At 42.5% G+C, this 23,215-nt stretch overlaps 1 protein-coding gene and 1 long non-coding RNA gene across 4 annotated transcripts in view; one reads left to right on the plus strand and one right to left on the minus strand.

The window, feature by feature from the left end:
• Nucleotides 1–2,885: 2,885 nt before the first annotated feature.
• Nucleotides 2,886–23,215, minus strand: part of LOC123000123 (uncharacterized) — a 31,466-nt gene continuing 11,136 nt past the window's right edge. Inside the window, exons 5-8 of the long non-coding RNA XR_008956158.1 lie at nucleotides 20,096–20,188; nucleotides 18,005–18,229; nucleotides 7,876–8,047; nucleotides 2,886–7,575 (exon numbers count right to left, since the gene is read on the minus strand). This is a non-coding gene — a long non-coding RNA (uncharacterized LOC123000123). The remainder of the gene's footprint in view (nucleotides 7,576–7,875; nucleotides 8,048–18,004; nucleotides 18,230–20,095; nucleotides 20,189–23,215) is intronic.
• Nucleotides 11,609–23,215, plus strand: part of TM6SF1 (transmembrane 6 superfamily member 1) — an 83,376-nt gene continuing 71,769 nt past the window's right edge. The window contains exons 1-2 of one of the 3 annotated variants that reach the window (XM_057303822.1): nucleotides 11,609–11,682; nucleotides 21,604–21,704. The gene's annotated coding sequence lies outside the window, so the exon portion shown is untranslated. The remainder of the gene's footprint in view (nucleotides 11,683–21,603; nucleotides 21,705–23,215) is intronic. The other 2 variants (XM_057303821.1, XM_057303820.1) reach the window with 2 other exon arrangements.

The following is a 23,215-nucleotide window of genomic DNA, read 5'->3' on the forward strand; positions in this document are numbered from 1 at the left end:
CCAAGGTTGAGGCCCAGTTGAGAAGAACACTCAGAAGAAAGCTCTGACTAAAGTTTGGTCACGTGCAGTCTTTGTCCGCATTAAAGAATAAATAATACAGGCAAGACTTGAGGGACTAGGGTCCTTAAGGGAAGCAAGGGAAACACCTGAGATTGACTCCTGCTTTTTCTCTGAGGACATTTTCTGATTTGTCACTCATTTCTCAGTCAGAAACAACTCAGGTGACGGTACGGAACTGCCAAAGTAGCTAGGCAAAGTCCTGGAAAGAAGGGAACTACAGAGAAGTGAACCGCCAAATCTTTCTCCAAATTAGCTTCATGCTACTGGATAGCTTCTAATGAGCACATGAGCAAACAGAAACACCAGCATTAGGAGGCTAGGAGACACTTAGGGGCTTTACCCATGCTGCACATCTCTGGGGACACTGAGCTTGTAGTTCGGGTCCCACCAAGAGGGAGAAGCCTGAGAAAACACAACGGACTTTTGGTTGAGATCCCAAAGGGCCATCCCTAGAAGTAAGGGTTACACATCAGTAGTAAGAGAAAAATTAATTAGCTACAACCAATCTTTGATGGGTTCAAGGTGCTCTGCACAAGCTGCCCGAAGGAGACGAAATCATATCAATCAAGATATATCCTCCAGAGACTCAATATTTTTTTTCTACAATGTTGTCAGGGAACAAATAAAAATTATGAGGCATGCTAAAAAGGCAGGAGAGACAGTGAAAGACCAAGAAGAAGCAAGAGATCAGATCTGTGGATGGTTCAGATATTGGGTTTATCAGACAAGGACTTTAAAACAACCATGTTTGATACGATGAGGAAAATAGAAGAAAGATGGAGAATTTCACCAGAGACTCAGAATCCATGAAAAAGGGACAAATGGAGGCTCTTAACTTGAAAAAAAATACTACAAACAAATTGATACCTAAATAATTTGTGTTTAATAGCAAATTAGAGCAGAGCAGATGATTACTATAACTAGAACACAAGTCAGTAGATGTCCAAATTGAAACACAGTTAGGAAAAAGGGCAGAAAATACAGAAAAGAATATGTCTGTTAATCATATGAGGAAGGACTAATAGATGTATAATGCAGGACTAGAAGGGGAACAGAGAATGAGGTGGAACAGCATGTGAATAAACACCAGCTGGACATTTCCCAGAGCAAGCGTCCCAAGAAAACCAGGTAGAGCTACGTAACGTTTTGGGATGTAGCCTGGAAGTCATGCAAGGTCATATCCACTGCATTCCATTAGTTACAAGTGAGTCACTAAGACCCATCCAGATTCCAAGGGAGGGGGAACTCTACCCTACCTCTTGATACAGGGGTATCAAAGAACTTGTGGACATGTTTTAAAACCATCACACTACGAAAGCTCCAGCTATTGAACTCCTGGGTATATGCCCAACAAAAACAAAGACTCTTGCCCACCCAAAGAAAGTATGGGAGTGTGCATAGCAGCTTTACTCATAATAAATGCCCAAGTGATTCTCAAGAGTAGAATGGATAAATGTGGTATATTCATACAATGAATGAAAAAGAACAAACCGTAATCATGAAACAATATGGATTGATTTCATAACCTATTGAGCCAAAGATGTCAGACACAAAAATATATCACGATTCCATTTACATGAAACTTCACAATAGGCAAAACTAAGACATGGTGCTAGAGGTCAGAATAGCAAGTACCTTTCACTGGGTGGTTTACTGGGAGGGTGAATGAGGGAAACTTCTGGGGTAACAAACTTTCTTTACCTAGAACTGGTGGTAGTTCCTGTATTACTGTGTAAGAAACCAGTCCCAAGCCCAGAAGTTTAAAACAACTACTTGTTTTGGATTTTTTTGAAGATTTATTTATTTATTTGGGAGGGGGGAGAGAGACGGAAAATGCCGGGGGGGGGGGGGGCAGAGGGAGAGAGAATCTTAAACAGGCTCCATGCCCAGCGCAGAGCCCCACATGGGGCTTGATCTCACGACCCTGAAATCATGACCTGAGCTAAAACCTAGAGTCTAATGCTCAACCAACTGAGCCACCCAGTCGCCCCCAATTACTTGTTTTTCTCATGAATCTGCAGTGTCGGCAGGGCTTGGCAGGGAATGCTTCCCCCAGAATCATCTGGGATGGCTTGACTGAGGGCTAGAAGATGCCTTTCCAAGGCTCATGCCCATGGCTGGCAAGCTGGTGCTGGCTGTTGGCTGGGAACTCAGTTGGAGTTGAGGACCCAGAACTTTGGTTTCTCTCCACATGAGCCTCTCCATGTGACTGGGCTTCCTCACAGCCTGGTGGCTCCAAGGGCACATGGTGGCCTGAGAGAGAGAGCACAAGGAAGAGGTTCTATCTCCTTCTGTGAGCTAGCCTTGACAGTCACACAGCATATCACCTCTACAATGAGGGGGTCACAAAGCCCTGCCCAGGTTCAAAAGGAGGGGACACAGATTTTACTCTTGATGGGGGAGTGGCCAGCCACATTGTGAGAAAGCCACATGGGACTGGAGACCTTGCTAAGTCATCTTTAGCAAATACAGTGGGCTATAAGTACTCACATATGCAAGCTTATTGTAGCTTTCTACTTGGGACTTGTGTCCTTTACTATATGCAAGTTTTACCTCCATTGAAAAGTAAAATGTGAAAACCTTGTAAAGGAATATATAGAGATCAAGGTAAAGGTAGAGACTGACAATTCCTGCCTTTCCTGGGCAGCCACTCGGCAGGGGTCACGGCCACTGTCTGTTTGATATGTACACTTTTAAACTTTACCTTGTATACTTAAGAACATTGTCTGTCTAGCATCTCTCTATCTAAAACATAGACCCCTAAATACAATTTTTAAAAAATAAAAAAACAGTATCACACTATACATATTGTTTCTGAAACTTGATTTTTTTTTTTTTTTTCGCTTAATACATTGTGAAATCCTCCTGGGCCAAGCAGTTTGGGAGCAGAATGCCTTCAAATGTTCAAAGAATCGATGCTAAATGAACTATCGAGAGCTTAGATGATGGATTCCAAATTCACATTACGGGTTAACTCTGACACTAAAACCTAAGAGAGCTCACAGAAAGGAAACCATAGGTAGACAAATAGACATCAACCAAACACATATATGAATATAAGATGGAAATCTCAAATACAGTAACAGGAAATCACATTTGGCACTAATGAAGAGCATGAGTAACCACAACTAAGTAAAATTTATTCAAATAATTCAAAGGTAGTTCAATATAAAGAAATGGTATTGGTAATTATTACCTCCAATATGGACATCTTGACCCAAGTATCAAAAAGACGCCTCCATATATTCTTTGACACAATAGTTTCCCTCTTGGATATTTATCTGATTTCTTGGTGAAATGACTTAAGTACATGGATATCATGACAGTTTTATTTGTAATAAAGAAGATTGGAATTCCCATCTTTTTGGGTGGCTCAGTCAGTTGAGTGTCCAACTCTTCATTTCAGCTCAGGTCATGATCCCAGGGTCCTGGGATAGAGCCCCGTGTCATGCTCCCTGCTCAGCGGGGGGCCTGCTTCTCCCTCTCCCCCTGCTCCTCCCCCCGCTCATACCTCTCTCTCAAATAAATAAAATCTTTAAAACAAATAAAGTAAAATAAAATAAAATGAGCTATACAGCTGATATAATGCAAAATTTAATAGGGCATTATAGTGTGGTAATACTCCTACATGACAATGTATTACTCAACTGTTGACCTTGACCTCTCTCTGCGCCAGTTTCCTTGTCTGTAAATTTATTATTACTTTATAATAAAAGCTCTATCATAATATCACAGACACAGGTTTTATGGGTCTGAAGTTTATACAAGAAAAATAATGCAAAATCAAATAGAAATTTGGAGTATATGGGTCTTCATTGCACCAAGTCTTTCAAATTTTTGCTTGAACTTACTAGAAAAATTAGAAGAATCTATAATGAGGAAACAATCATAACAAAGCACACATTTTTAAAAAGCTGAAAAATATCACAAATAGCACAAACCCAGAAAATAACATTATCTTTTTTTTATCAGGTAACTGCCTGAAACATTTCTATAATACTTCCCCACCCCCGCAGTTTTGGCTTCATGCTCTTTGATTGTCTCTTCACATGAAAATGATTTTGGTATGTCATTTTCTAGAGAAAAAAACAGAAGAATTATTTGTGTTTTTCCTCCAGCAGGATCCAAAAAATCCATTACGGTCTGTTAAGCGAAGTTTCTTGAGTTCCAGAACTTGTTGATGATAATATGCACGTTTTCAGGTTTATTGTGAAGTCTGGGACACCCTCTTAACCCTCTGTGATGTTTCTTTTCTGTACAAGCTGTAAACTGACCCTTAAACAGGACTGCAACAGAGTTGCACCTCACAAACGCAGGCATTCCAATAAATGTTATTTTGTGTGATTCCTGTTTCAAAGGAATATGATTATCTTTAAATGTAATCAATTAATTATCAAGACTATTCCTGACAAGAGAAGACTTCATTTTTGACCAGGTGTTCATAACCAGATTTTACACTTTGATGGACTAGAAAATATTCCACACACTAGCTTCTGTTGCCACATACTTTTAACCTTGTTTTCCTCCCCTACCCATGTACTACTAGATCTGGGTCCCAGAGGGATCCACTGATACTCTCATAGCGCTACGTCGGGTATAGAGATTACTTAAAAATAAAATCCTTAAAAAAAACAAACAAACAGAAAAAGAGTTCTGGCCTGTAGTTTTGTTTCGTGATGCTGGGTAAGTTGTCACAACAGGCAGGAGGAGTATTCATGGAAGCTATTTCTATAATGGGCATTGAGCATAAGTGACTGATAACCATATGAGGAAATCCTACTAAACCTAACGGAATGTATTCCTGACTCAAATCTCCTTAATGCCAGAGGCCACTCCAGTGCCTCCCAGAAATATAGGGGAATTGGGATGGAAGAATTGTCAGAAACAGCAGTCTTAACCAATTGTCATTGCAATATCTTACTCTGCAAATTTTAGAAAAATATAACATCGTGTGAGTATCTTGCTAGAACCCCTTTCAGGGTCTTGGAGGAGGTTTGTGCAACTGAAGGGCCCTGAGGCTTAAGCTTCATCGGTTTCATGATAAATCTGCCTCTGCATAGACTTGATGTGACAGTTAACTGAATTAATGTATGGAAAACAGTTAGAACAGCCCAGCAAGAAGGTAAGTGATCAATAAATATTATCTATTATACATTACAGATACAGACATAAACAGACAAATACAGCAGACTAAGAAGTCCAGAAACAGGCCCAGTTATATATATATATTTTTTTACTGGAGTTAGATTATATTTCATTTTGTACACCAAAATATATACCTGCAAGAATAAATCTATATATATAAAAGATGACAGTAAAAAGAAGAAAAAGAAAAACAAGACATAAAACAACCAAAATAAAGTGCAAGTGAAATGATCTGGTTTTGAGGTGGGGAATGCCTTTCTAAACAGAACACCAAAGACTAAATCCATTAATAAAAATACTGGCAGATCTGACTACATAAAATGTTAAAGTTCTATTCATCTACACATAAAGCATAATATTCTTACAAGTAAAAAAACAAACCAGGAAAAATGATTGTATAATTTATGATTTTATGAAAAGGGAAGTATCCTTCACATATAAAGAGCCCTTAGAAATCAATAAGACCAAACACCACCCATCTCCTTTTTTTAACAAACAAAGGACATGAACATGGAATGCACAGAAGTATAACCTTTCTTAAGGGTGATTCAGAAGGGGTGCCTGGGTGGCTCAGTTGGTTAAGTGTCTGCCTTCAGCTCAGGTCATGATCTCAGGGTCCTGGAATTGAGCCCCGCATCAGGCTCCCTGCTCAGTGGGGAGTCTGCTTCTCCCTCTACCTCTCCCGCTCATGCTCTCTCTCTCCAATAAATAAATAAAATCTTTTAAAAAAAAGTGATTCAGAAATGTTTGTCTATAGTTTAAAATCTACATATCTTTTGTTTCAGCAATTCTACCTATGGTAATATATCCTGAAGAAATAAGAGCTGGGTACAGAATTTAAAAACAACAACAAGGATATCAAACCATTATACTTTTTAAAAATGAAAACAACCTGGACAGATGATTGGTTAAGTAAATTATTGAACAATCAATCATGTAATGGGGCAATAAATGCCTATTGAAGAGTGTTTACTGATATGAGAGAATGTTCTCAACCCATAATGCTGAGTGTGCAGCCTCCCATTTTGCCCTATGAGCTCAGAGTACACATCTTGTTTAAATGTCTGAATTATGCACATAAAAGACCGGAGGTTTATAACCACTGTTATTAAAATGGTATTTTGCAGTGGGATGGGATTGTGAGTGAGTTCTCTCCTTACTTTTTTATTTGAGGGTAAGAAAGGGTCATTTTTTTTTAAGTCAAAATACTCTGAGATGTGCCTACATACAACTTTTGAGCTAGCTAAGTGGTAAGCTATGGCAAGGACAGTAGCATGCCCACGCCATAAGATGGTTTATTTCTTTGCCTTTCTCTGAGCTGCTATTAGGGATCACCTGTCATTTGACCAAATGCAACTTAATTCAGGTCAACACTCTACTTGCCCTTAGGTGCAAGGCACTACACATGAGATTGCAAAGACGACTAGAACACATTACATGCCCCAAAGAAGCTAATAATGTAGTAGGAGGGGGAAACCCACTGGGACCTACTCAGCTAGAAATAAAACATCTTTTTTGGATTTAAAAAAATGCAGCAGCAAAGGCAATGTGCTATGCCCGAGACTAAATTCAGCTTCCTTACGGAGCTCTTCTTTCTTTGCTTGTCATTGCTTTCTGGAGCTCAGCCTAGGAAAGTAATATATGTCACCATGTGTGCTAGTTTATAATTAGAACAAATGCGAGGACTTATAAGAAAAAGACCTATTGGCAAAAAAACATTTAGTAAAACTCTAGAAAGGCAGGCAGGAGAAAGAAGGAGGAAGAGATCTATTTTGGAAATTTATTTAATGCCAAAGACAGAGAAGACATTTAAAAAATATAAAAGGCAATTATTATGTCCTTAGGATTTTTATATTCCAGGAGAGCATGAAAATGTAGCTGCTATTGGATTACCCTCGATTTGAAAGGATGAGCATCGTAGGTATAAATAGAAGCTAAGGTCAAGAAGCTAAAGGCAGAAAAGACTCACGTGTCCCACAGAGGCTGATAAGCATGTGAAATCATACCCTCGGCTCATAAGGCTGCAACTATGCCTGTGACCCGAGTCTGAGCTCCAGGGAAGAAGGGGAGGGTAAGAGTCAGAAGGACCCAAGGTTGCCCTTCTTGTAAATCTCAGACTAGTCCCAATCTTCAGCAAACTTCATTCTAGCACCAACACAGAGCAGAGAATTAGTTCTAAGATCTCTGAGCTGACGTAGTAATTTTCTTCCCACACTTCACTTGTTTCCAATTGAGCATCAACATATTTCAGAAAGGTATGGTTGGCCTAGGCCCTAAAAACCCAGGGGAGGTTGCCCTCCTTGTTTAGGGTCAGTGGTTTCTGAGGGTTTCCTGGAGGCTTTCTGAGAAGACTTTTCTGGAAGCATGCCCCTAGGAATTAAAGAGCAGACAGGTAGAGGGTCACCCCTAGTCCAAAGCAGCTTGCGTCTCTACCATCTTTCCACAGCCTGGCCTCTCACTATGCTGACCTCCCCTGTCCCAGATTCCCCATGGTCCGCTCTCCCCACTCAGCCAGATCAGGGCCTTCTCCTGTGTCCTTTCATCCTTCTCCTCTGTCCTATCTGCTTTCATGTCTCCTCAGACTCCAGCAGGACGTTTCCCTGAGCCCCTCCCCTCCCCTGCTGCCTGGACCGTCCCCTCTGTCTTGGGCTCCGAGTGGCGTTGGGCTACCTGGATGTTTCATGGATTGTCTCTCTCTTCTTTACGTCTGACTCCATCACTAGATGTCAGACCGTTCTTCAGGAAGAGGAGAGAGAGGCCACAGCTCTTCCTCAGACACAACTCGTCTCCGTGTAGAAAGAATGTTTTCTTCTGACTTGGCCTACGAGTCATTCTTCTGGACCTGCATGAGAATTGAATGACTGATATACACTTCTAGTCTGGGCCTCACCTGGGAGAGGGGACAGGTCTACCCACCCCAAACAGATTCCTGGCACTGAGGTATTTGGCTCCTGGCTGAGAACAGGAGATAACGTCTGCCCTTACCTGTGGACCTCTCCGATCTCGAAAGTCTTCTCAGGCAGTAACATTCCTTTGATTCAGCTTTCTGGGAGACGAATATGGGAAAGCTGTTTGTAATTTCAAATAGCCCTGGCTTCTTAACTCCAACATCTGTCATGGTGGCTGGCCCCAGAGCCCAAGGCATGGTTTATCTTTATTGCTTTCCCACCATTTTTCTTAGGAACCCCAGATCCTACAAAACTCTCATGGACCCCCTGAACCCATCATCTTATGTCAAAACTTCGCCCCCTTCCTCTGACCCCATTAGAGCATGCATTACTCTGGGCCAGTAGGACAGAGCTAAATGTTCGGTTTTTAGTTGACTAACGCACAGGGGTTGTTCAATAAAGAGGAAGGTACGGGGAAGCTTGATTTGTTAACCAAGCAGAAATCGAAGTCAGGGCACTCTGAGGGCGGCTTATGTGGATGCTGCAATAATTGTTCTAATGATAACTTCATATATCTTTTATGAACTTTCTATAGTAACTTCTTTTTTAAACCCCGGCCTATTGTTCTTAGATATATGTCTTCTTTTCCCTCTTTTCCAAATGGTGGACCTCACATGATCCCCCAAAAATCCGTTCCAGATCCCAATGTGAAAGGCCCCCTCCAAAAAAATCTTACAGCAAAAACACAGAAGAACATATTGGAACAGACAGAAATGTCACAAAAAGGAAATAAAGAACATTTCACTTACCAAAGAAAAATGAATAAGTTGGATTATATTAAAATCAAGAAGTTCTTTATCAAAAGATGCCAATAAAGAGAATAAAAAAGGTAAGTCATAAATTAGGAAAATATAATCGCAGCACGTATATTTGACAAAGGACTATCCTCCCAAGTGTATAAATTGATAAGAGAAAGGAAGCTAACTGAATACAAAATGGGCAAGAGATTTGGATAGGCACTTCATTAATGAGGTAATGCAAAAGTCAAAAGCCCATGAAAAGCTTTTCAACACCACCATCCTCAGGGGAATGTAAACTAAAACTACAGTAAGATACACTACCCCGGGGGCACAACGTCTACAAATCAATTGGTGATAACAAGTGTTGGCAGTGATGAAGAACAATCAGAATGCTCAGGCTAGCCTGATGGGCATGAGAAATCCACACAATCATTTTGGAAAACCATTTGACATTATTTCCCAAAGACGAACACACCTATACTCTATGACCTAGAGATTCGACTCCTAGGGATAATTCCAACAGAAATATGTACACAGGTTCACCAAAAGACATGCCCAGACATGTTCATAGGAGTACTATTTGTAATAACAACTAGAGGCTAGTGTTCCTCTTCAGTAGAACAGAAATATAAATTGTGGCATACTCATACAATGGAAATCTACACTAAATGAATCGATACATGTAACAGAATAGAGGAATTTCACAAACCTAATATTGCATAAAAAGAGCCAGACGCCAAGGAGTATGTGATGTATGATCCTGCATATGTAAAGATCAGAACCAAGAAATTAATCTTTGGCGTGAGAAGCCAAGCAATGGAAATGGCATGAGGTGGGCTTCTGGTGCTGTTGATGCTCTGTTTCTAGATCTGGCTGTCACTAATGGGGCATAGAACCCATTTTGAAAAGTCACTAAACTACACACGTAGGATTTGTGCAGGTTTCAGTGAAGGTTAGACTCCATTAGAGTTTTCCAAAAAAATGTTGGAGATTTGTTCTCCAAATGCTTGCATTTCATCGGGATGGTTTAGTCAAGAAGTTTTCCTTAGGATCTTACCGGCTTTTACTGTCATTTTCCTTAGATGAGTTTTTGTTTGCCTGAATATTGGTGACAATGTTTTGCACATGATAAATGGTTGTGTTTTAGTTTCCTCTTACATAATGTTCCCTTGTAGCCTTCTCTCTCCAGAACGGAAGGCTTATCTTCCTGGAGCAAGAAAGGGTGAATGTTTCCCTCTTTATCAAGGTGAATGGTCTAAAATTAGGGTGGCTAGGGAGAAGATGCCATGTTCACTCCTGACCTTCTTTTAGCCCCCAGGAATGCAGGATTGAGAGCCAGCGGCCCCGCCATGGATCTAAAGGGATGAGGGTAAGGTGACCCCACTGCCTGGACCTCCTGGTCAGGGGCCAGACAGATAATGTGATAGTGATTCAGTGGAGCCCATAGGTCAGTGAAAGCCAAGGTGAGGTAGGGCCAGCTGGAGAGCAACCCTCAGGCTCCAACCAAGAGAAACAAGACTGGACTATAGGTGACAGCAATCGCAGGGTCAGCTGTGGACACCAGAAGCCAGGGCCCAGGCCAATTACAGTTCAGTGGTCACTGGTCACACGTACCCAAGGGCCAGCATGAGGCGGCAAAATCTTGAGGTTACATGGGGCCCCTTCCCTGAACCCCAATTCTCCTAGAGATAAGCTGGAGAGGTGCGTGGGTGATGGATTGAGTCATTTTGCCTCTGAGGCAGTCTGACTTAGAGGGATCGGTCACATTCCTGGCTTGGACTAATTGTACTGGAATAGACTAGAATACATTTGTTTCCTTGTCATCTGATCAGTGGGACCTGGAAAGACGAGATCACTTAAAAATAAATAAAGGAGCTGTATTTCTGCAGCACTCTTGATTCTAGTGTGACTACATTTGCAGCTCTCTTCTTCTGATTTTTCTTTGACTTTTTTCAACTTGTAAACTTTCATTGCTGCTGAAAATAGTTCATTTTAGGAATTTTTCTAGGTATTTGAATAGAATTTGAGAAGAAATCTCCTGGCACTGCAACTCCCACCATCATCCCTTTATTCATTAGTAAAACAGTTTAATTGTTTCTTTTACTTTGTCAATTTATTCATCATCCGACCATCTATCTAACCCACCCAAACAATAACCATGTGCCAGGTTTTGCTCTAGAAGATGAATGGCCATCTTGGGGAGGCTCAGTTGGTTAAGTGTCCAGCTCTTGGTTTTGGCTCCGGTCATGATCTCAGGGTCATTAGACGACTGAGCCCCACACTGGGTTTCACACTCAGCATGGAGTCTCCTTAAGACTCTCTCTCCCTCTGCCCCTCCCCTGCTAAAATAAATAAATAAATCTTAGAAGACGAATGACAGTCCTTGCCATCAAGTTTCAAATACGGAAGGTATGCAGGCAACGAACACTGTTCCACGGTCATCATTCCACCTATCCCCCCGGGCTTGTTTTCAGTTTTGGTGTCTAGGCATTTTCATTGTCAGTCGTTGCTCAAAGTGCTGGGTTTCTGAATCGTAGGACACGAGGACAGTAGTCTTTGAGAACTCCCTTGCTTTGGAGGATCTGATGCAAGATGTGCATCTGCTGCCCCAGACCTGGAACCAGCCTTTTCTCTAAGGAACCTCAGTTCCCTTCAGTGGGAAATATATTTAGAAACCAGAATCTGGCCTCTAAGGGAGCTCACTTATTCTGGGTTGGTTGCTATTTCTAGTTCTCTTCAGTGGACAGAGATGAGAGAAAGAAACTCAGGAGAGCAGCAGATTTTGGAAGGTAAAGGAAAAACTAATTCTTCTCAGTGATTTTTCTATTACTGATCATTTAGGTTGTATTTGTGTTAGAATAAGAAATACATCTAAGTGCCTTAATTTGCAGCTTTTTTGCCCTTTGAATTCATTTGCTCGGGATAATTTACTTTTGTAGCTTTATTAGGACAGAGGGCAGAAACACTCAGGTGTCTTCTTAATTATTTCCTCAGAGACTGTATGCAGGACCAGCTACATAATTTGTGGCCCCCTAAAAAATGAAAATGCAGAACTTGATCCAAAAAGCTGTAAAGAAGTACCACTAAGGTACTCAAATGAAAAGCTTTTTTATTTTTTCCACTGTCTCTCCCTCTTATTCTCTCTTCACTTGTCCTGGTGTTTTCTATTTGCTATTTAATTTAACGTGCCTATCCCTAGCACAGGGATACTGGCAGGCTGAGTGCCCACCTCACAGGTGCCCCCACGGCCCATCTCCCCAGCAGCAGGTAAGGACCATACCAGCTGCCAGCATCCTCCCTCCAGCCAGCCACCTGAGTGGTGCCAGGGATGTTCCCCTCCCATAGACCTGCTGCCCCAAGCCATCAGGATGGGCACCCAAGGGCACTGCAACCTTTGTGCCAGGATTTGGTGAGTGCCATGGGTGAGGGATTTACCCTGTGAATTGTCTGCTGAATGCATCACAGCATTTCCACTCCTGGGTGAGATCAGGTGCCGCCAGGCCTTCGCCTGAATCAGCACGGGGTGTGTGTGCCCAACTCAGATCCTTCCCATTCTAACCCAAGGCCCGCACCCATGGATGAGGATGACAGTGGTTGCTGGGCAGGAGCAGGGAGGGGAGGCCAGGTAAGGCCCAGGGCACCAGAGGGAGTTACAGGTGCTTAAGTTGGTCCCTGGGAAGCAGGGAGGCAGCAGGAGGGGGACAGTGCACGAGCCAACTCTCTGAGCCTCAGTGCATGCCCCACTGTCCCATCAGACTTCACCTACAAAACATAAATTCAAAGACAAAATTCTTAGGAATTTAAGATGGGGACTGCAGAGCATAATATCTCAGACTTAGGGCTCTCCAAGCACAGGGTCCTGTGTGACTGCACCAGTCCTATGCCCATGATGCTGTCGCTTCCTACACAGTATTCAGCAGCAGCTTTTAAATATGATCGGGGCCCCTGGGGTTCTTGGGGTTCCAGGGGTTCTGTGAGGTCAAAACTACTTTCACAGTAACACAGACATAGTTTACCTTCTTCACACTCACTGTCGCAGGAGCGCTGGCTGAGGCTTTCCTAAAGCTGCCTGACAGTGGGGTATTTTAACAGGTTGAGTGCAGAAGAGAGAATCCGCTGTCTTCCGTGAAGCCAGGCATTCGAGAGGTTTTTAAAAATGTAAAACAACACCACTCTTTTCACTAATCTCTGTTGTGGAAAATACAGTTATTTTCCATAAAAGCATTTTGCTCTTATTTTAAAATTTTACGTATTTATTTCTATATATTCATTTTTGTTCTTATTTTAAAACAAATGACTAAAGATATTTTACATTTCCCAGGTTTGATTCCTAACACAACAAATATTGATAGATATAACCCATATAAACAAAGGCTCGTGCACACCCTCAATACTTCCTTAAATGAATACATTTTAAAAATTGAGGTTAAATTCATAATCATAAAATTAACCATTTTCAAGTGCATAATCCAGGGCGTTTACACACTCGTTCTATTGTGCGACCATTCTCTTTTTAGTTTTGACATTTCATCACCCCAGAGCGAAACTCCATGTGCATTCAGCAGTCACTCCCCATTCCTCCCTCCCCTGAGCCCCTAGTAACCGTAGGTCATCAGCATTCCGTCTCCATGGATCTGCCCGTTTGGGACGTTTCATATCAAGGAAATCGCCCACTCGGTGACTCTTCTTTCACTTAGCACAATGTTTTTGAGGTTCGTTCACACGATTAGCATGTATCAGTAATTCATTCTTTTTTCTACTCCATTGTATGATTGATAGACCATATTTTCTTTATCCTTTCATCAGTGGATGGACGTTGGGGTTGTTTCCGCCCTTTGGCTACTGTGAATAGTAGCTGTGAACATTTGTGTACAAGTATTTGTTGGGATATGTGTTTTGAGTTCTTTGGAAAGTCTGAGAGGAGAAGGATTATGGGATCATATGATATGCTACATATAATTTTTGTTTGTTTCAAGAGAGACCGAGAGCGCATGCGTGCACGAGCGGAGGGGAGGGGCAAGGGAGGGGGAGAGAGAGAGACCCTTAAGCAGCCTCAGGCCCAGGGCGGAGCCGAACACGGGGCTCCATCTCAGGACCCTGAGATCTTGACCTGAGCCCGAATCAAGAGTTGGTTGCTTAACCCACTGAGCTACCCAGGCGCCCCTCTACGTTTCATTTTCGGGGAAGTGACAACGTATTTTCCAGAGTAGCTGTATCGTCTTATATTCCCACCAGCAATGTAGGACTGTTCCAATTTCTCCACATCTTCCACATTTGTGGCTTCCTATTTTTTGATTGTAGTCATCCTAGTGGGTGTGATGTGGCATCTTATTTGTGGTTTTGATTGGCATTTCCCTAATGATTAGTGATGAGCATCTTTTCATGTGCTTACCGGCCATTTGTCTATTCAAATCCTCTGCTCATTTTTAAATTGGGCTGCCTTTGTGTTATAGAGTTGTAACAGTTTTCTATATTCCAGATACCAGACCTTGATCGGATATATGATTTACAAATATTTCTTCCAAGTTTGTAGGTTGTCGTCTTACTTTCTTGGTAGTGTCTTTTGATGCCCAGAAGTTTTAATTTTGATTAAGTCCATTGGTTTTGTTTTTCTTCCGTCACTTGTGGTTTTGGTGTCATTTCTAAGAATATCTTGCCAAATGCAAACTCATGAAGATTCACCCCTATGTTTTCTTCTGAGAGTTTTCGGTTTTAGCGTTCACCTTTAGGTCTATGATTCATTTTCAGTTACTTTTTGTATATTGTGTGTGGTGGAGGTCTAACTCCATTCTTTTGATGTGGATATCCAGTTGTCACAGCACCATTTGTTAAAGAAACTTCTTTTCTCCATTGAATGGTCTTGGCACTTTTGTTGAAAACCAGTTGACCAGAGATTTTTGGACTTGCTTCTGCACTCTCAATACTATTCCAATGATCTGTATATCTGTTCTTATTCCAGTACCAAATTGTCTTGACTCCTGTAGCTTTGAAATTGGGAAATGTGAGTCCCCCAGCTTTGCTTTTCCTTTTCAAGATTATTTTGGCTATTCAGGGCCCCTTGTAATTCCTTATCAATTTTACAATCAACTTGTCAATCTCTGCAAAAAAAGAACATTGGGATTTTCATTGTTTTCATTGAATCTGTAGCTTACAATGGGCAGTATTGCCATCTTAACAGTATTAAGTCTTGTAATTCCTGAACCCAGAATGTCTTTTCCATGTATTTAGGTCTTTATTTTCTTTCAGCAATGTTTTGTGGTGTTCAGTGCACAAGTCTTAACACCAACTTGGCTGAACTGATTCCTGAGTATTTTATTCTTTCTGATGCTATTATAAGTGGAATTGGTTTTTAAAGAAATTTTATTTTCAGATTGTTCATCGCGAGTATATAGAAATACAACTGATTTATGTGTGTCAATCTTGTATACGATGATTTTGCTGAATCCATTAATTAGCTCTAATAGGTTTTTTGTGGGTGTCTTCTTTGGGATAGTCTATATATGATGCTATCTGTTAATAAAGATAATTTATTTTACTGGGGTGCCTGGGTGGTGCAGTCAGTTAAGCATCTGACTCTTAGTTTTGGCTCAGGTTGTGATCTCAGGGTGGTGAGATCCAGCCCTGCGTCAGGCTCCATGCTCAGCATTGAGTCTGCTTGAGATTCTCTCTTCCTTTCCCTCTGCCCCCACCCCCTCCATTCTCTCTCTCTCTCTCTCTCTAAAATAAATAAATCTTTAAAAAATAATCTTACTTCCTCCTTTCCTTTAATTGCATCCCCCCTTCCTCCTTTCTAATTTGGATGCCTGTATTTCTTTTTCTTGCATATTTGCTCTGCCTAGGACTTCCTGTACAGTGTTGTTGACTAGCAGTGGTGAAAGCAGGCATCCTTGTCTTGTTCCTGATTTTAGGGGTAGAGTTTTCAGTCTTTTATTGTTGAGTATACTAGCTTTGGGTTTGTTGAGTGCTTTTATCATGAAAGGCTTGCTAATCTTTAAGAATGTAAAGGGGTCCTGCTGGTATAGAGTATTAGTTAAGGACAAGGGCTTTGAAATCCAGCTGCCTGGTTTCAATCACAGCTTGGTCACTTTCTTGCTTCATGACCTTGGACAATTTGCTGAACTCTTCTGTTTCTTTCTTTGGAAAAGTTTCCTTATTTGGAAAATCAAGATGACAATAGGGACATAATCTACTTCAAAGAGTTAAGTGAAGATTAGATGAAGACACATCAGAACAGTGCCTGATACAGAGTAAATGCTCAGTAAACGTTAGCAATTATTCAGAGAACTGAACCAACTTAAGTGTTCACTGGCACTTTCTGTATTGCTCTTTTCCTAAAGTCTACCCCACACAGATTGGATCATTTGAATTTGCTTTTGATTATTTAATAGAGGGTGCCTCATTTTTCAAATTGCATTTACATTCCCGTAATTACCGTGGCACGTTAAACAGTCTTTGAATTTTTGTCACTGTTGTGGCTTCTCTTTCCCTTTTCAATCTATTTTAACTGTCCCGTTGTACTCTCCTTATCAGCTGTCTCATGTACTATTCTGATGCAATCAAGAATAAGATAACAAACCCAAATTAGTCCAGTGTATACCCCCATTATCAAAGCTGTTGTCATGTTCATAAAAATAGTATTAGGGCTCCAAGGACATTCAGGAGCTGGGATGATCTGCCCCACACGTTCTGAGCCTTTGAGAGAAGCCGCAGGGACTGAGCAGTTGCCGAGACTCTGCTGCAGGGATCTAAATAGGACCTTCCACGAAAAAGCGTGTCATGGCCAGAAATGCGATTCAAAACAGCAGGCTGGGTTTCAGAGTCCGCATCCCCAGGACACGCCGCCTCTCTGGTTACAGGAAAGTAAATATAGACCAGGCTGATGATGTGAAGACATTTCATTTAACTTTGCCCCTCTCTACTCATTTCCCAGCAACAGAAAGGAGATTAACCCAGTTCTAAGTAGGTCTGCTTCTTACTTGCCCATCGGCCCCTGAAACGAACCTTCTTTCTGAGGCTGATTTTTCGGCTTTTGCTCTCGAGTTCATGCCCTTGCTATCTGGCCGCACTATCTCTTTTCTTTCTGGTGACTTCAATGTCTCCATTCCTACTGGCACTTTCTCCTGGTACCCACAAATATTTACGTATGTCCCCTAACAGAAAAGATGTCCTCAACCCTCTGTCAGCCTTGAAGTGGCCCCCTTTCTTCCTCCTTCCTATCACAGAATCTTCACTGCACATCCGTATCTCTTGCCATTCCCCAGGCAACAACAGTCTGGCTTTGGCTAGTGCTCCCCGAGCACCTCAGGCCGTTGACTGCTCATCTTCCAACTGCCAAGTCCAGTGAGTCTCTCCAGCCACTTCATTTGACCTCGCTGGGTGTGATATGTGACCACCCCCTTTGCCTGGGTTTTGTGCTGCAGTTTTGTGATTTTTTTTTTCATACCTCTCCAATCTTTCCTTTTCAGTTTCTTGCATGAGGAGCTCCTTGTCTGTCCCCAGCCAGCATTGATATTACTCAGGGCTCTATCCTTAGTTCCCCTTCCCCCCCCCAACTCACTCTCTGCACAACCTCATCTGTTCCCATGATTTCAGCCAATGTGGGCGATTCCTCCACCCCTGTCTTCATCCCTGATCATTCTTCTTAGCATAACCCTTGTTTTGGATATCCAAATGTCCTCTAGAAATGTGCCTACTGGAGTCCCACGAGCACATCAGACCGAGCCAATGACATTTCCTTCCCTCCTTCAACACCTTCTAAAGTGAATTGCTATGACCTGGTTTAAAAAAAAAAAAATCCAGCTGAAATCCTGGTAATCAAGTGGAAAGAATGTCTGGCTGTTTGACTTTATCCTGTGGCCTCAATAGACCAACTGATGTCCGAATGCAACAGAATTGTGTTCTGTACGTCATAAACCGTGTTCAGAGCTGAGGGAAGCCATGCGCTTGCACCTCTGTCCTGGACTCAGCGGGGTGCTCTGGCTACAAGTGCCCGAGCCCTGCTTCCTGTCCTGGTCTGCTCCTGCTAGCGAGGTGAGTGTGGGCAAGGTTTTCACCTGGCTAAGCTGCCGCTTCATCTCTCAAACAAGGATAACAACATTGCAATTCACCTACCTGAGAGAACACAGAAAGTCGGGGTTTTTCCGTCAGACTCACACGCAATCAGAGATCTCGTGCAGGACTGGCCTTTTCTCGTAATTCCAAAGATACGGGAAACTTGGAGACTCGAGGCACGAAAGTCTGGGATGCCCGGTGTAGCTCCAGGTCCTTCCTCATCACGCACAGGTGCGCCCTGGCCCAGAACGAACATTAGTGCTCAGGAGTGCTGCACGTGGGATGCTGCAGACACAAAGGGGTCAGGAAACGGCTTCATTTTATACTCCGGTAATGACCCAGCTGAAGCTTGTGTTTTCCGGAGGCTAGGCCCCACGAAGTCATGCCTTCCCGGCATGTTTTCCATAAGGAACTTAAATAGACCAGTTATATCCTGGCAAGTGGCTTGCATAGATAAGGCCTTTTTGTTTTCCTTCCCATGGTACGGGCTATCAAGAGGTGTTTAGGAGGAAGCTGACTTGGATCATTTCTTTTTGTCTCCCCGCCCCCCTGCCCCGCCTGGGTCTTAAAGGCAGGAAATATGACTTAAGACCACTACCCACCTCTTATCTCGTCTTTCTGGTCTGTAAGACCCGATTCTATTGGGCAGCAACACCTAGAAGGAAGGGACCCGGCCTCAGAGAAAAACTGTAATGGGCTGAAGTCTCGCCATTTCCACTAGCAATTGGTTCTGAAATGAGCACACAACCAGCTTGGCCAATGAGACGGAAGAAGTCTGGGAGCAGCCTCTTGGGAAGCATTTTGCAGTCCAGTCAAAAATAAAAGCCAAGAGGGGCACCTGGTTGGCTCAGTCGGTGGAGCCTGTGACTCTTAATCTCAGGGTTGTGAGTTCGAACCCCAGGCTGGGTGTAGAGATGACTTAAAAATAAAAATTAAATCTCGGGCACCTGGGTGGCTCAATCGGTTAGGTGTCTGACTTTGGCTCAGGTCATGATCTCAGGGTCCTGGATTAAGTCCTGCATCAGGCTCCCTGCTCAGGGGGGAGCCTGCTTCTCCCTCTTCCTCTGCTGCTCCCCCACAACTCGTGCTCTCTCTCTCAAATAAATAAAACCTTTAAAAAAAAAATAAGTACATCTAAAAACATAAAAAATAAAAGCCGAGAGAGGAAAGAGCTGCGTGTTGACCAGCTTAAGAGGGAAAAGCCTCTGTGCTGAGCATGGGAATTAGGAAGATGCAAAGCAGCTGGGTCCTTAGTGACATCCTCGAGCTGCTGCAGCTCACAGGGAAACTTCTTTCTCCAGGATTCTTGTTACGTCAGATTTTCAAATGTCTTCATGGCTGAAGCCCAGCATGAGTTACACATTCTATCACTTGCAACTCAAAGTGCTCCGAACAGCACTGCAAGGCCGTCCAGTTGGGTTGCTTGAGGATCAAGAGAGACACAGAATACAACGTGTCAAGCATATAATAGATCTGATATTTCTTACGACTGCCCAGCAGTTCTTTCTTTCCTAGTTTATAAAACTTAATTTTATTTGAGCAGTAATAAGCGCCAGGGAGGAGGACCGTCTTTGAGCCTTAGCGAAGAACCCCAACAGGTTTCACTATATCTTAGCCTCCTAGGTCCCTGTCCCTTCCTTCTCCCCAGCCAGCTGCCACTCCTAAATTCTCCTCTGGTCCCTGCCCCTCACATCCAAGTATCCACAAGCTCTGAGGATTCGAGTCCTAATTAGCCTCTCCTTTCTATTTCTATCCTAGGGAACTTCTTTCTGAGATGCTCTCTCTGCCCTGGTCCTTCAGGGATCACTTCCCCTGAGAAGACTTCTCTGACTCGCCTGCCTCCCTGGCCAAATTAATCACTCCCTCCCCTGTGTGCCTTTGAACCTTATTATTTTTGTCCTTCTCAAGTATAACTTTGTGATCATTGACTTAGTGGGCTGAGACTTAGATTGTGAATGGGTTGGTAACTTGTTCAGACTTCCCATTTTTATAACCACAGTGCCTACAACAGGGTGCAGCACACTGTATTCATTCAATAAATAAACATGTATTGAATGGATGGGTTTTACATTCGGTCCTTTGCATAGGCATTCGGCTAGCTCACCAGGGCTTGGAGCTGGTCGTAAAATGTAGAGCTTGTGTAGTCCTTACCGATCTTTCCTTCCCCCTCTCCTTTCTGTTGCCCACCTTTAGGCCAGTTTCTTCCACTCTGGGCATCAAGCAGGTGGTGAACCAATGAGCAAGCTGTGAATGTGACCATTAAGACAGTCAGTTTTCACCACTAACAGAATTCTTATGGAGTATTCGTTATTCAAGACCCCATAGTTTGAGTTTATGTAAAGTGGCAAAAGTCATCAACCCTCTACATGTTCACTAATGAACTGGTTCAGTATGAAAATGGTCCCTACTGGATTAGCCTCAAAGGCTATCCGGGCCCATTGAGTCAATGGCATTTTTTTCTGCCTCTCCTGGATTGTTGGGTTGCAGAATTTCATAAAGTTGATGAAAGCGATGTGGGAGAAAGACTTATTCACAAATAAGAATTTGATCATAAAACCAATTAACAAATGAAGAACAAAGTGGCAAAGATGAAGATGTGATGTGTGCTTCGAAGATGGTGATTCGAACATCAAAGGATTGAGAGCTGCCTTTGAAAAACTGAGTAATCTCTTGAACACTTACACAAAGATGCCTGTCTTGGATCTTGCTGCAAAACTCAACAATGAAATGAGTATTGTGTCTTATGCTATCATACCCATTCTATTTACTCATTTATTTTTATCAGAGTTATACATGTATTGAATGAGAGTAGATTTGCAAGGCTTGGTATGAAGGCAGGAGTCCCTTGTCCTACTTTCCCACCCTTGATTTCTGCTTTCAAAGGCAACATCCTCCAATGCTTGCTTTTGCTTGCATATTTCCAAGTAACACATTGACACTGCTATGTCGTGATTTTGTTCAGGTTTCGATGTTATTTACTGACTTTCTACTATGGGGAAATGAGACGGTGTGCTTAGTTTCGACTTCCTCTCACTACTTTAGCCTCAAACTCTGTTGTTTCTCCTCTCTAAATACCTTCACACAAAACACTCGGTCACCTAACAATTCCATAATTTTCTAGAGACGGCTCTCCTGGAGTTGCCTTTCTCCTGCCCTAAGCTGAGTTGTTTGTTCTCCAGGCTACACAGCCGCTACCCCTCGTCCCGGGGACCCCTTGGCCCTATTAATGGGCTGGAGCTTCTGTTTCTGAATCTCATGTCCTCCTCTGCATTGGACACTTCCCTGTATGAGTGGAACACATTCTCCAGTAGCTTTCTGAGAAAAAGCTCAAGGGAGGTTGATTTTTTGAGAACTTGATTTCTGAAAATGCCCTTTTGGGGGGGCACCTGTTATTTGATAGCTTAATTTTTTTGAAGTCCTGAGCTATCCGGACCAAAGTGCAAACTCTCCCACTAAAAAACATGAAAATACTCACATATAATTTGTATAACAGAATCACTTAAGCACATGGCCAGACCTGCACAAACATAAGCAAAGCCCCCAGAGGCTAAGAAGAAATCAAACTCGCGGCCCTGAACTCTGTGAGTGATAGGTCCATGCAGCTCTCGGGAGGTTGTCATTTCAAAAACCTGAAAACTTGCTTTTTATGTCTATACCAGGCTGGGAGGCCCGGCTTCGAGTTCATTGGATGCAGAAGGTTGAAACTGACATCCCTGAAGACAGCTGGAACTTCTAAGGAGGCACACACCTGTGATAAAAGGTTGAACCAGCAAAACACTTCCCATCATTTAATAGTTAAAAATGAAGCTTATGTGTCACGGCTTGAACTCAGAGTAGGGGGAGAACTCTCCCTTGTAAAACTATACCCATCCTATACCGCTGTTCGAGATCTGAATTTCTGCTCCCGGCATGTTCTGGGGAAATGGCTGACTTTCCCTTCAGGTTCCTCTGCTGATCAACTGGACCTCTTCCCGATGTCTAATTTAGGTTCGCAGGTGTCGTCTGTCTCTAGCCATGGATTGGGACAGTGTTTCTCAGAGTGCAGACTGGAGCAACTTGCTTGTTTTCCAAGCTCCACTGTTGTTAATGCTAGATGACAGTTCTGTTTCTAGTCCTTTTGCAGGAAATCCCAAAGATTCTGGGATTTCCTGTTTATATTTGGAGTTATGAAATTTTACCAGGATGTGTCTATCTGGATTTTAACTCAATTCCACACAAATATTTACTCATGCCTACGATGGCAGGTGCCAGGCTTCACTGAACAAGGTACAAAGCAGGCAAAGATTCCTGTCCTCCTGGAGCTCACAATTTAGCAGGGAAAGACAGGTCACAGACTATATGCGTAATGGTTAAGAAAGTTGTATAGCATGATAGCAGGTGGAAAGTGCTCTGGGAAAAGGCAACGAGTAGATCAGGGTAAGGGAGGTTGGTAAAGCTTAGTGGGAAGAGTTTAGTCTTTTCTTTAATTTTGTTTAGTGGGCCTTCTCAGTCTTGAATACTCATGCATTTCTTGAGCTTAAGAAAATATTGTTGTTCCTTCTCTGGTTATTTTCTCTCCCTACTTTCTCTATTCTTTCCTAATCAGACCGATGCTGGACCTCTTGGGTTCTCCTCCATGCTCTTATACTCTCTGCCTCTTTCTTTTTCTTGCTCTACATCCTTCAAGATACCATGATTCTAGATTAACTGCTTGGCCTTTAGCTGCGTCCAAATTATTATTCAGCCCATTAATTGAATTTTTGCTATTGCAATCCCATTTTCAATTTCCAAGAACTTTCTCTTGTTCTCTGTTCCCTTCTGATGGCCATTCCTTCCCCTTCCTCAGCTGACACACCTCAAGTTTCTCTAAGGATATTAATTGCAATTTTTATAAAGTCCTCTCTTCTTTCCTAAATTGCTTCTATTTCCTCCAAGGTCAATTTTTCTATTCAACGTGAGTCTCCTCTTCCACGCTATGGATTTTCCTAATATATTTAGCACCTTGTTTTTCTGTTTATAGATGTGACTGAAAGGCTATGTAAATTAGCATGGGTAGCTTTCCTGAGTGCCTTTGCAGATTTTTTGGCCCGCATCCGGTCTCTCTCAGCTGACAGAGCTGTCTGAGGGTTCTATGCCCATGCAGTTTCAGAATGTAGAAACCTTTCTGGGTACCAGGACAAGAGGCAAGTAGTTAGGCAAGCTAGAGACTCACAGTTGTCCCAGCAGGTTCTGCTTCATTCCCAGGCCCTACAACCTGCCTCAGACATTCTCAAGGCAGACTGCCCACCTTCT

This window comes from Ursus arctos, unplaced genomic scaffold (genome assembly GCF_023065955.2).
Source record: "Ursus arctos isolate Adak ecotype North America unplaced genomic scaffold, UrsArc2.0 scaffold_28, whole genome shotgun sequence".
In the NCBI taxonomy this organism is placed as follows: Eukaryota; Metazoa; Chordata; class Mammalia; order Carnivora; family Ursidae; genus Ursus; species Ursus arctos.